The 14,599-nt window shown below is 37.5% G+C and overlaps 1 protein-coding gene across 5 annotated transcripts in view; it reads right to left on the reverse strand.

The window, feature by feature from the left end:
• Nucleotides 1-14,599, reverse strand: part of ANO1 (anoctamin 1) — a 177,473-nt gene that overhangs the window by 121,919 nt on the left and 40,955 nt on the right. The gene's annotated exons all lie outside the window — the stretch shown is intronic.

The following is a 14,599-nucleotide window of genomic DNA, read 5'->3' on the forward strand; positions in this document are numbered from 1 at the left end:
ACGTTCTTACGTTAATAGAAGACTTCATCATGTGTGATACATCTTGGGTATCCATAGTACTGGTAAGACTATACTTTTCAGGATTTGGATAGCATAAGGATAAAGCACTCAAGAATCATTTCCAGGAGATCAGTTCATGGAAGCCAGTTTTTACTGATCTCCATAAGGCAATGTAACATTTTACTTAGATCACCAAAGCCTCAACTTCTTGAGAAAGCTTATTATTTCAGCATGCTTGAGTCCTTACATTAAAATTTTAATTCTGTTACACCTGGGTTTTGTTTCTCAACTATACTGATTTGGAATAAGAACTTTTCTTTCTGACCTAAGGTTCTGGCTTCTGAAAGAGTATCTTACTTTCAGTTCAGTTGATTACAATCACAGTCCAGTTACAGATGATAAACAAATAAAGTTTTAAGACAGAGTTAAAATACGTTGTTAAACTACCTAACATCTATAAGTGAAGTCTAGGATACAGCCAGTGGTGAGTTTCAGCCAGTTCGCACCAGTTCAGCAGAACCGGTAGCTAATGTTTTTTTGCGCAGGCCCAGAATGGACTTCCGGAAACAGCATCCACACAGATGTGAATATTTGAATCCCACCACTGGATGCAGCTTATATTAAATTATAATGTAAACCCTAAAATTATATTAAATATGATAATGGTAAAGTAATAGTATTTAAAACTATCAATATCAACAAAATAATATTATCTAAAATTTCAATGAATTATAGTTACAAAGAATGCATTGTGGAGATCATCAGGGTCCAATGGATCTTCCACAATGCTGCACAAAACATTGCATCTCCTTTCTCTCTGTCTTTTGGATGTGACCAGGGTCAAACCCATCTCCTCTTTTTGCCTAATCCTATCAAACCCAATTTGATCCTCTCTGGCCCCAGACAAAGTCCCCTGCAGTCCTATCTAAACCAAAGAATAGAAACCTCACTCACTTGCTCAGAGTCCAGCTCAAAGACAGTCCTAATAAAGGAACTGCAACATGGTAACATGTCAAAAACTCAACCTTCCATCCGTAATAAAGGACAGCCCAAAATCCTTTTCCTTCATAATGGCTGTCTCCTGCTCTACTGCCATCCTGAAAGGACAGTTTTGCCTAATGAGATAATCAACATCAAGAAGTACCTGTCCCTGCTTCCTCAAGTTTCAACAAATGAAATTCCTAGGATTTACTATTCTCTAGCCCTCAGCTTCCCTAACAATCTTTGCTTTTTAATTTTTCAGGGTTCCTCTTTCCTTTACAAACCACACACATCCTGGACATAAACTGTTTCAATTCCTCCCCTTGGGATGCTGGTTTAGGACACTGTGCCAAAACAACTAGACACAAAGAAAGTTTTTTCTCTCATGCCATCACTCTGCTGAACATTAAATTTCCATAGTCTTTTGTCTAAGGCAGACATGTTAAACACAAGGCCCGGGGGCTGGATCTGGCCCGCGAAGTAGTTTCATGCGGCCCGCAAAGCCATCCTGGAAACAGTGAGGGAACGGCCCCCACTGCCTTGGCCCTGGCCCAGAGACCCTCCTTCTGCCAGAGACCCACAGATCTGTCCCACTCCTGCCCAGGCTCCCATAGGCACCCTTGATGCAAACAATGTAGAGCTGGCCACGCCCACCCAGGCCATATGCACTCTAGCCACGCCCACTCAGTAGGCCACACCCACCCTGGCAATACCCACCCGGCCCCCTGAGGGCAACCGCAATGCTGATACGGCCCTCAATGAAATTGAGTTTGACACCCCTGGTCTAAGGATATTACCCATGTAGGTCAATATTGGAAGAAGTTTCTGACCTGGCGGAAATGGCAAAGATTTCGGCTTATTTGAAAGATCATTCGCAAGAACGTTATATTATGGAGTGGGAAAAGTGGATTGATTATATCCAGAACAAATATGGGACTAAAAAGTTTCACCTAGCATTTGAATAAGTTTTCTTTTCTTTCTTTTTCCCCCCCTTTTTTATGTAATATTAGTATTGCTTGTAGTCATTTCATATGAGCTAGAGTTCGATAGACTTAACAGTTTATTGTTGTTAGCATATGGATGTTTATGATTGTTCTTTGTTTTTATACCTTGTACTTAGCTCTGGGAAGTGGGGGGGAGGGGGGAATGGGGGGAGGGATAGGGAGGGTTAGGTAGGGGTGGGTGGAGGGAGGGGGGGATTGTTAAAGATAAAATGTATTGTAAAACTTTTCAATAAAAAAAAGATATTACCCATGCAGTATGGCTGTATTACTATTATCCTTCTCATCTTTTCTATTACCCTCTTATTGGTAACTTATGATTATATTACATGGTTGTTTGTATGTACACTTAGAGCTTATATATTGGAGACAATTCCTTTTTGTGTCCAATCACACTTGCCCAATAAAGTATTCTATTCTAGTCTATTCTTGTAAAGTTGGTACTCTAACTGTTGAATAAATGGTTGCTTGTTTCTCCTCAGTGTTGGGCAATGTTCTGAATTTTCCACAATAGTCTTACTTTATTTCTTATCTTTCAAATCAAATCAACCTTTATTACAGTCAAATACCAGCATGAAGAGGTGAGGGTAGAAGAAATTTAAAAACATTTAAAAAATGCAAAAATAACATTACATAAATCTAAAAGAAGGGGTAAAAACAACAAATGAACATAAAAACACAGCAAACTAAATCTACATAATGATATAATAAATCTTATACAGAATACTACAGTAATGATCTCATTAAAACTGATTTGTGGCACAGGTCATTTCCTGACATATTTTAAGTGCTGCAGACCCTGGCAACACGGATTGTTGTGGCAGGGTTGGCATCTGAGAGGAGAACAGAGGTGCAGAATTGTACTTTGCACCCTAGATATTTATGCAGAAATGAGACTAATACAAATATCTCTGTACTATACAGTAGGCATAGGAAAAGTACATCCCATATATAGGGTATTATTTCAGAAACAGATTAGGAACTTGGGTCTCTGCTCCCTGTTAGTTATGCTGTGAGGTTCCACAAACACCTTTACTCTGGTTACTGGTTAACATCTGTATGAAAAATGACTGTGTGGCCTTAAGATTTTGAACAACATCATCAACATATAGCTCACCACAACACACAACTCTATTTTAACGGAGTCAAATAAATACTAATAAGATTGGTGCTTGAATACAACCGAGGGTTGGATAATGGAGGACAGGTACATTTTCAAATAATTACTGGTCCACTGATGGCATGAGATAAATTTTACCAAGTACTATATTGTGTGTGTGTGTGTGTCTGTGTCTGTGTCCCCATGCATACATGCTTTTAATATAATATTTGAATATATTACCCCCCCCCAATAAATACACATCAATCACACTATTTCTTTTCGGGAAGCAATGTTATGCAAAAAAGAAAAAAGCATAAGAAAGAATAAACCAAAGAAATTAAAAGAATAAAATTAAAAGAAGAGGAAACACCAACACTACTCATTCTATATTTTCATACCATTTTATTATTGAAAACCCATTCTCCTACCGTATCACTTTATAATTGTTTTTTGTTGTTGAAAGTTTGTCCTTTTTTGAGAATCTCATAATTTCCTTCCAATCACACATTTTGATGTCTTTTGCATTTCAATCCATTCAATTCTACCTTCATAATTTTCCTTTGCAATTCAGCCCTTGGGCATTCTGTCTGTATGACCACACTATCTCCATGTACTTTTTTACTCTTTGAGTAAACCTACTCTCATTCTTTCCTGAACTTTTCTTGTTCCATCACACACGCACGTCTGAGAGGTATTCTATATTCCCACTGCATTCTATTTCCATCTTTGCCTTGACACACCCAATTCTCACTCACAAAGTGGACCAAAATACATTTTTATATATAGACATTTTAGCTTCTTTCAACTCCTTGCAACAGATCACATGCAACCCACTACTTTGTTACTATTATTTGTATGTCTTATTTCTCCATCTATTTTCCTGTTTCCATTCTATCAAAATTCGTCTACATTTTTATCTAGCTTTTGGGCAAACCAAGGCATCTTAACTGAGCAGCTCTGCTGAAAATCTACTCTGCTTGTAAGTAGCCTTATGAAGAGTTTGAAAATTACTGGCAGATTTCATTCATTCATTCATTCATTCATTCATTCATTCATTCATTCATTCATTCATTCATTTTATATAGAGGCCCATCTCAGGCAAGTGACTGTGGCTTGCAGTTCTAAAACTATAGAAACAATAACAATGTTTTAAAACAATAAAATAAACAAAAATAAATAAATAAATACAAAATAAAGTTTACCAATTAACAGTAAACCCAAGAAATGGGGTCTTGACACATTTAAGCCCACTTATCAACTTACATGTAGCAAGCTACAGAATTCATATCAGTCTCTGCAAGATTCTGATATCCAATTAATATATAAAGTTAATGATATACATGTCTGTCAGCTTCAAGGACAAAAGTAGGGGTCTAATTAAATTAAAGTAGTTATTAATCTTTTGTCAGTACTGATTAATGGTTTATATAAGGTACTTAATCATTTCAATATGTGCTGGAAATAGATATCTGCGTACCCAGTATAGAATTGGAATAAAGACAATAAAGCAATAGACTTATCCTGGAAGTTCTAATTCAGAGCAGAACTGGATAATTTTTTAATCTAAGAAAATACGTAGCTCATTACAAAGAAAGTTAGAGGAAAAGAATGTGATGTCATTTTAAATACAAACCTTTTTCATTGTATTCTAAAGCAGCATTTCACCATGGTTCTGAAAATAGCTGGATGTAAGGTTCTGTTTCTGAAGTTGGACTCAAGGGAGAGGTTGGGGCTGCTATTTCTGTATCATTTTCCAACTGCATAGCAGGGTCCTTCCTGACATAACTTGATCTCATTTCTGGGCTGGTACTGGACTCTCCAAAGTTTATGGTTCTGAATGGCTTCAATGTACCTTTCCTGGGACCGAGTTCAGAGATCAGAGACAGCTCAACAAATGAAGTTGGCCATATATAGGTTCTGTTCCTTGATTCAGAGAATATACAGTGTGATACAAGGATGGGAAATATTAATGTCTGTCCTTCATCATGTCAGTGTCAACGCTGTGACAATGGATGTCGTCCCTCTGACAACTGAGAATCAGCAGCCATTTTTACTTTACCTTCCAACGTGCCTTTTCTATTCTTTTAGAGTTCAGATGTAGAAGGGGGGATGGGGTAAATGCTTGAGGGTTTAGCTAGCCATAACAATGTAGAAGTGTGGGAACTCAAGGACATGGTCTGATAAGGTTTTGGCTGGCTGAGGAGCTGGCGAGAAAAGCTTGTGTTAATTGGAAAATGTGATTTATGACAGCGTTTGTGGGGTGGGGAATTTCAACTTGTTACTTTGAACCTGGGGGGGAAGGGAATCTCAGTTTTGGGTTCAACTATGTAAGTGCTGATACTTTGTTTCCTAATAAAATGTTCTTTAAGGAAGAATTCTTGCCTTGAAATTCTTTTATCAGTTTCATCTATCAGAACCATGACAGCCAGTTCACTGCTATAGAACTGACCTGTGGCCCGTTCCTCAGTACCAGGAAGGGACTTATTTGATTGATTCATCCTGGGTTCTAACAACTCCACAACAGATCCAAAGGGGAATTTCCTGAACTAATGTACAGTTTTGTTGAGGCCTTGGTAACTTGAATGCCTGGCAAGGGCAGAATTTACTTGCTTACTAATCTAGGAAAACTCATTGATTTCTTGAGAAAGTCCGAAAGTGGAAACTTGTGTGGGTTTGAAAAGAACCTACACTGCGATGGCAATAATGGTAAAGCAGCCATATTTGTCTGCTCTTATGATATCCTCTGATTGCTGCCCACTTTCCATTTTTAGAGTTCTTCAGACACTGACAGGGGAAGGATAAACTGGAAGAATGTGCCAAGCCACTGTGAAGAACTTTCAGTGCATCTTGAGGATAAAATATTTCGAGTCTACTTGGAATTAGATAACAGCTAGGCAAGGCCAAAAAAAGATGATTTTGCAAAATTTTTGTTTCAAGGACATAGGCAGAGTCTTTCAAACCACCAGTTCTTCTGTCTGTGGACTAAAGCCCCGATCTTATTGATTGGTAAAAGCCACTAGGGTGATGATGGGTGACTAGGTCAGAGTGGTAGTAAATGCATCCATAAAAGTACTGCCATATTTGAAAGAAGCTATTGTTTGTCCCATTCTTAAATGACATCACTCAACCCAAGTGTTTTGGGTATCTATCAATCTGTTTTTAATTTTCTATTTTGTCAGGAAGGTGATGGGCCCATAGATATGGAGGACTCCAGAGAAAAAGATTATTTGAACCTGTTTCAATTGGATTCAGGCTGGATATGGCAACTAGACCACAGTGGTTAATTTTGTAGATATCCCTTGGTAGGAATGGGATAAAGGGAATAGGCCCATCTGGTTCTATTTGACCTGTCAGCTCTTCAGTACTATAAATCATGATACCATTCTGGTCTACCTCTGTGGTTGAGAGTTGGCATACTGCAGTGATTCTTCTTCTTCCTCTGGAAATCAGTTTCAGTCAGTGATACCGATTGGAGTGTGGTCAAGCCATAAGGCCCTCTATTATAGAATGCCACGTGTCTACTCTTTCACTTTGTGTAGATTAATATCTACACAAAATCACTAGGAGATGCTATGCACTAGAACAGGGTTAACTATAATCAGTATTCAGATAATACTCACTTGTATATCTTGATCATGCATTGAACAGGAGATACAATCAATGTACATTAGTGTCCTCATTCTCAGCATGACAGAAGAACAATACAGTAGATTCAGAAAACAATTGATATCAATTATGTTCCATTTTTGGTTCTGAACAGGGTCATGTTGACTCATAACTTCAGAGTTGTCTTGGATTCTCATCTCTTTGTCAAATGGCAGCTATGGTTAGAGTTGCATTCAAGCAATTCCTTACTGTGTGCCAGTTACAAGGTCTGTCCTTGTGCAGTTTTCCAGGAAGAAGACTAGAGATCAATTTTTGTAGCAGCATTTCAATACTAAGTTGAGGTATGATAACACTTGCAACCCCCTATTCTTGCTGTCACCAATGCAGTCATTAACCTCCAGTTATTGTATTGGGGAAACAGAGCAGGCCACTCTGCATTTCAGCCTCCTTGAAGGCCATGTGGCTCTGTCCCAGAGGTGTGTACCATTTTGGGAGCAGCCTCAATGAATTGAGGCTGCTCCAAAATGGTGCCTGCTTCCAGGTTGGAGTCACGTAGCCTCCACTGTGTAGAAAGATTGAATGGCAGAGCAGCTTCTTCCCGGAGATCCTCAGTACCACAAAATGTAAGTGGCCGATTGGTGATGGGATGTGTGTAGAGATGGGTGTGGGACTAGAAGCAGGCCCAAGGCCTGCGGAGACGCAGTGATGTAGGTTGGGAGGGGAATAGGTACCAGGGCTGCTGGAACAGCCCTGCAATCTCTCATAAAGGCAGGAGGATTGTCAAGGGCCCAAATTTTGACTACAAGAATGCTGCAATGGCCATAACTTGGACAGGGAATGTAAACTGCTTCATTCAGCACCTTTATAAATTTGAAAGGTCACTCAAACAGTCATAAGTTTAGGACATTCTGTTTCTGTATAAACTTTTCAGACAATTTTTTGCAATCCAAATATTTTATGCATTTTAGGAAAGGCATATCAGTAAGCAAATCACATTTCATTTTAATGTTTTCAAAAAAAAAATTCTCTTTTAAAGAATATTTCCTCCATTTATATTCTATGTTAAACATTTATAAACCAGATACCAATATTTGTAGTACCCAACTTGGTGCCTTGGTGGCGCAGTGGGCTAATGCCTCCTTAAGTAACACCAGCTGCCTGCAATTAGTGCAGGTTCGCATCCCACCAGGCTCAAGGTTGCCTCAGCCTTCCATCCTTCCAAGGTAGGTAAAATGAGGACCCAGATTGTTGGGGGCAATAAGCTGACTTTGTAATAATGCCGCTTGGGGGGGGCCAAAAGCCCTAATAAGCAGGCATATACATAGAATGAAGGCTATTGCTAAGCACATTGGTTTGTGCTTAAATTGTAAGCCGCCCTGAGTCTTCGGAGAAGGGCGGGATATAAATGGGATTAAAATAATAATAATAAAAAACTTGGTATCATCTTCAGTGTCTTCTTGTATCTTTTTGTAACATTTGTCACTATCATTTGCATTTGTATTTCCTCCAATTCTTTAAATTTTCTCAAAAAAATCTCTTGCTTTTTGTGCAGAGTTCAACCTGAATCTCTGCTGTTTAAAAATAAAAATTATCCTTTCCAACTTGTCCCAGCTAAATGGAATTGTCTAAGTTTGCCTGTCAGAAAAAAAACTCTTTTCTCTTACACAGTATTCTAATTAGAATCTCTTTAGGTAGAATTACATCTGTGTTATCATACCTCAACTTAGTATTGAAATGCTGCTACAAAAATTGATCTCTAGTCTTCTTCCTGGAAAACTGCACAAGGACAGACCTTGGAACATTTCCTAATTTTGCAACACTTGTATTAATCCTATAAATCTTACTGATCACTGTTTCATTGTCATCTTCCTCCCAATCCAGAAAATCAGACAGAGATTTAACCATCTTTCTCTGATATTCTGTCCATGTTCTTCTGGAATTGGTCTAAATCTTAAAGAAAATTCTTTTTTTCTCAGTTCCAGTAATGCCAAGTTGGCAATTATTTCTCCATCTCTCTATTTATAACTTTTTTCTTACTTTCCAAAACTTTTACATTATTAATTCAATTTTGATCTTCAGCCAATTGTTCTACAGATTCTTCATTCTTCTTCTTTTATGATATCCCTTTTTATTTCTATAAATGCTACCCTTTCTTGTTACAACATCCAAACTATTGGCAGCCATTACAGTAATCTTCTTGCCAAAACTACTCAACATTTTTGCAACCTAGTAAAAATAAAATCCCTTATCTGTAAGTTGTTCTACTGAACCCCCCTTCCTTCTCCTGATTTTGCTTTTTTTTATAGCAGCCACTATGAGAAAGTAAAAATATGTTAATTACCAGGGTGAAAGTAAAAGGGAAGTTCCTCCTTTTTGTTCTATTTTGCTTTTCTCTATCTTTTACACTTTAGTCCCAATTAACTCTCTGTAGTTAGTCCCACAGTCATATTACCCTTACCTTCTTGTTCTGTAAAATTCACCAATTATCTTTTTTCCTTACTAATAAACAGCATTCCCACAAAGGTCTGTTCAGTCTGTCTAATTAATTTAACAGTTTTCAAAGGCGCTTCCATATATGTAAAAGAAATCTTCTGTTTTCTAAAATTACTATGCCCTTTAACCATTTAAAGGGCATAGTAATTTCTTGGTATCACAACGTTCTTAAACTTTTTGTTTCTAAATTAAAAAGTTTAAGATAGTATTTTTTCTCTCTTTTTAATTCCATAAAGTATTTTTATTCTTATCTTCTGTTTGTAATATCTCTCTGTGTTATGGTGTTTAAGAAAGTGAGAGGTTTTTATGCCATTCATATATGTCCATAAATGTTGCACAGCAGTCCTGGGTGCATTGATAATCCTTTGTCTCTCAAACCACTCAACTCAAGATCTTGCACAAGAAACTTAATTCCCGTGGTCTCCTTGCAAGGAGCACCTATCCAGAGTGCAAGTGCCTTGATCTCTTCTTCCTCTGGGTGAATCTGTCTCCTGGCTGCCTATTCCAGTGTGGTTCTGTCCAGTTCTGCTCACAAGAATAACCTACCTGCCAAAGGTCCTTACCAGGAAGCCCTTATAGAAAACTTTTAATAACTGTTATGAGCAATTCAGAGCTTTTCTAGCAGCTGTCCAGCTAATGACAATATTAATTATTGGACTTTTTTGCACACAGCCTTAAAATAATGGCAGGCAACACTGTGCCGTAATATTTTAGATTTCAATTCACATGAACTCCAGCCAACATTGCCAAAGGAAATGTTGAATTATGGTTCAAAATTATCTACCCATACTCTAAGCCCAAGTTTAGCAGTAAGGAGGTAGATTTAAATTCATGTTGTTGTTTTTTAAATCCATCTTTCTGTCCTTGCAAGGTTCCCCCGACAGTCATGACAGGAAAAGTGTACGCTTTACTTCTATTTTCAATCCAATTTACTAGTTATGTCTCAATTTATTGAATATGAATTAATTTAAACTATACCTGTTTTGATTTCAGGCCATATATCCAAAATCCCAAATTCTCCTGAGTACAATGTTGTATGCTGTATTTTCAGGGTAAGTTAATGTCTGCTATAGGAGAAAACAACATGGTAGAGCTGTTACAGTGTATTGCTGCAATGTCTACTGCAGTAATAGTACTTTGATACCAAAATGAAATTCAGTGGTGAAAAAAGTAAGGTTCTACATTTAGGCAAGAAAAACCAAATGTACAAGTATAGTAGGGGGTACCTTGCTCAATAGTACTAACTGTGAGAGGGATCTTGGAGATCTAGTGGATAATGACTTCAATATGAGCCAGCAGTGTGCTGCAGCTGCCAAAAAAGCCAACACAGTGCTAGGCTGCATTAACAGAGGGATAGAATCAAGATCACGTGAAGTATTAATACCACTTTACAATGCCTTGGTAAGGCCACACTTGGAATACTGCATCCAGTTTTGGTCACCACGATGTAAAAAAGATGTTGAGACTCTGGAAAGAGTACAGAGAAGAGCAACAAGGATGATTAGAGGTCTGGAGGCTAAAACATATAGGGAACGGCTGCTGGAATTGGGTATGTCTAGTTTAATGAAGAGAAGGACCAGGGGTGACATGATAGCAGTGTTCCAATATCTCAGGGGCTGCCACAAAGAAGAGGGAGTCAAGCTATTCTCCAAAGTGCCTGAAGGCAGGATAAGAAGCAACAGATGGAAACTAATCAAGGAGAGAAGCAACCTAGAACTAAGGAGAAATTTTCTGACAGTTAGAACAATTAATCAGTGGAACAACCTGCCTCCAGAAGCGGTGAATGCTCCAACACTGGAAGTTTTTAAGAAGAGACTGGACAGCCATTTGTACGAAATAGTATAGGGTTTCCTGCCTGAGCAGGGGGTTGGACTAGATGACCTCCAAGGTCCCTTCCAACATCATCATCATCATCATCATCATCATCATCATCATCATCATTATTATTATTATTATTATTATTATTATTATTATTATTATTATTATTATGGTAGTTTGGCCAAGTTTACAATCACACGTGGTTACAAACTGGCTAACCTCTCTTCTTCAACAGTAGAAAAAATGAATAGTGAATTTTGAGAACTTTTGAGAAGAATGAAATTCAGCACATTTCCCATTCCTGCCCATCAAACACAATTAGGCCTTTAACTTGCTCTGAATTATCATTCAGGGACTAGAAGTCACAAAAACTGACGGCAGATACAGTAATGCAGATTCCTTAGAAACATGATAACATTTGTTAATGCTTCCCTGGCCTGCCCCCAATCAGTATCTCACACATACTCTCAAACTTCTCTAGGAAACAGGAGGATCAACATAAACTAAAGCTAGAAATAACATTAATGTTTGTCTCACAGGGTATCATGCCTATGACTGGGAAGGATTATGACAGAGCAGGAAAGTAGTCATCTCATTTATCCTTTCAGTGAAACCACAAACTCATGAAAGAGAATTCCTGTGACTCAGAGGGACAGAAAAGCCATATTCCAGAACAATTTTCTGACCCTTTAATACATCTAAGTGGTTTACAAAAATCCCACTAAAATGCAATGTTTTTCATGTCTCTATGGCAGGACCAAAGCTATAGCTCAGCCACCTACTAAATTAGCCTTCCCAAACCTGGTGTCCTACAAAGGAGATGTCAATGACTGCTGGCTGGGAATTATGGGAGTTCAAAGGTACCAGATTCAGACATCTGTGCCATATGTTGTCTAATGCTTTCAGAACACAGTGTATCCTACAAAACAGAACATTGCCAATACTGACAAGGAAGAGACAAGGTGAGTGGCAAACAGGTCTAATAATAAGTAAATAAACAGTGCATCTATAGTCTTCCAGTTGTTAGACTCCCAGCTACCTACCATCGCCAACTAGCATAATTAATTAGCATATTTCCTATAGTCCAACAAATTCTGGAAAGTCATTATTTCTCTGTTTTCAGATACCGGGTTATAAGTGATCACTATCAAAAGTAATACTAAAAATCTGAATTTAGTTCTTTCTATGTCCTATACAGACAAAAAAAAATGGGCTCATTTCAAGATTTTGTGTTGATTCTTCCATGAACAAAAATTGCCTTTCTTCATTCTTACCGATTATCCAGCTAATGGATGATCCAGAGGTATTGTTACAAGGTTAGAACAACAAAAATTCCAATTCTCAATTTGAGACAAAAAAAAGTAGAATGAGACTTTCAAGGACATGCATTCCCACCTCCCACTTTTAGCTAAACAGATATTCTCTGTAGCTTTTTCAAAATACTATATATTTATTTATTTATTTAAATTCCATTTATATCCCGCCCTTCTCTGAAGACTCAGGGCGGCTTACAAGCTTAGCAGTAGCCTTCATTCTATGTATATGCCTGCTTATTAGGGATTTCATACACCCCCAAGCAGCATTATTACAAAGTCAGCTTAATTGCCCCCAACAATCTGGGTCCTCATTTTACCTACCTTGGAAGGATGGAAGGCTGAGTCAACCTTGAGCCTGGTGGGACGCGAACCTGCACTAATTGCAGGCAGCTGGTGTTACTTAAGGAGGCATTAGCCCACTGCTCCACCAAGGCTCTTATATATAAGGAAAGGCATCACAAAAACCTTTCCCCTGCCCCTTCTGCAATTAGAGAAGTGATTTTTTTCTATGATAAGAACCATGACATATAGATGAGGTAGTCAATAAGCATTGATAATAAAGATTGGAAGAGAGTAAGACATTCATAGTATCAGAGCAAGGGTCAAGCCTACTTCTGGATTTAATCTTTTTATGTAGCCCATATTTCTGAATATTCATAGAAAGCAATTAAGTTGTTTTCTATTGTTTAAAATGAATCTAATATCTACAGATCTTTCCCTAATGGTCTTTATGTCATGGAACTTGGCTAATAGTCAATGCTACACAACTATTCTGTAGAACTAAATCTACAGAATGTACATATTCTATTAGCTAGAAAAAAACACATCTCTTCTCTTTTAGAGTATATCCTACATGTTTAACACAGACTAATATAATTCTATGTGATCTAGGTTACTAGTACTAAGTTGAACAAATGAAAATACAAATGTTAAATAATTTATTTGCTCATTTGATGTTTTACAGATCTATAGATGCATATGACTAGTTCCCTATATATCCTATGAATAATAATCTGTCTTGTAGTACTTTGCGCCCACTGGCCCCAATATTAATGATTAATGTCCTAAGTTCTAGCTGACTTGTCTTTTTTATCCCTTGTGTTAAACTTTGATAAGGGCCTTTTTCACACTGACAATCAGTACTGCTAAGCTTGTAAGCCGCCCTGAGTCTTCGGAGAAGGGCGGGATATAAATGGAATTAAAATAAAAAATAAATAAATAATACCTACTACCCCAAAAAGTGCCAGTGATCAAACCACAGCTGATTCATATCAGGCTAATTTTCTTAAGTGCCCCTTGTCTGCACTTTCCTCCCCTTTAGCCTGAGACATTCTGGCTGGTGAGAAATTTGATGAGAATACAACGATACTTTTAGATGTGGGCTGAACTCCAATTCAGTATTTGGCTGCTTTAATAAACAGCTTCAGGATACTGGTGGCACTTCATGGGAATTTTAAAGAAGGAAGTGAAGAAAAGGGGTTCCCCATTCTATTCTTAGAATCAAACAACCAGATTTGGCCTCATGATTACAAAGCATGGAATTTATAAACGGTGCCATTCTAAATTTACATTTCATTTGTATACAGTTCAGCTGGCCAGATAAAGTGTTTCAACTTAACCACTTCAACAAAACTCAACTTAACCACTGAGTTTTGAAAAATCCTGGAAAGAAACTAGAACTATACAATGATTATCACCTGTTGTGCAGCTCTGAAAAACATAGGTATATTAAATGGATATTAAGATATGAATGTGTCACCTTTATCAATTAGTTGTGGGGAATATGGAAGCACTTCTAAGATTCAATTTTCTTCTGCTTTTAAAAATTCTTCTCAATAGCCTCTCATTTTGGCTTAACCAGAAGTATTTTACCCATCCTATTATAAATGACATTCCTGATGATCTCATTACTTTTTACTTCTTTAACAAATAATTGTCAGATTTTTACCTATATACAGTATTTGTTACATACACACACACACACACTAACATAGTCCCTATTATCAATAGCTAAGCTGCATGTTCATTTTATACAGTTATAAAGGAAGTTGGAGCACAATTCCCTGTACACTGAACACCACAAATAATGCCTGTGTAAACATTAGTAAATAAATGTGCGACCAAGCTAAATAATCAGCAGAAATATAGTTAATCCCATTTATATTTATGACAGCTGTTATTTGCATGGTGGCGTTTCAAAATCAATCTTCAAGTAAAATCCATGCAAGAAATGAACATAAATTCATATGAAAACATTCCTTCTGCGGACCATAGGTGCAACA

The sequence above is a fragment of the Vipera ursinii genome, assembly GCF_947247035.1.
Source record: "Vipera ursinii genome assembly, chromosome: 1".
NCBI lineage: Eukaryota > Metazoa > Chordata > Lepidosauria > Squamata > Viperidae > Vipera > Vipera ursinii.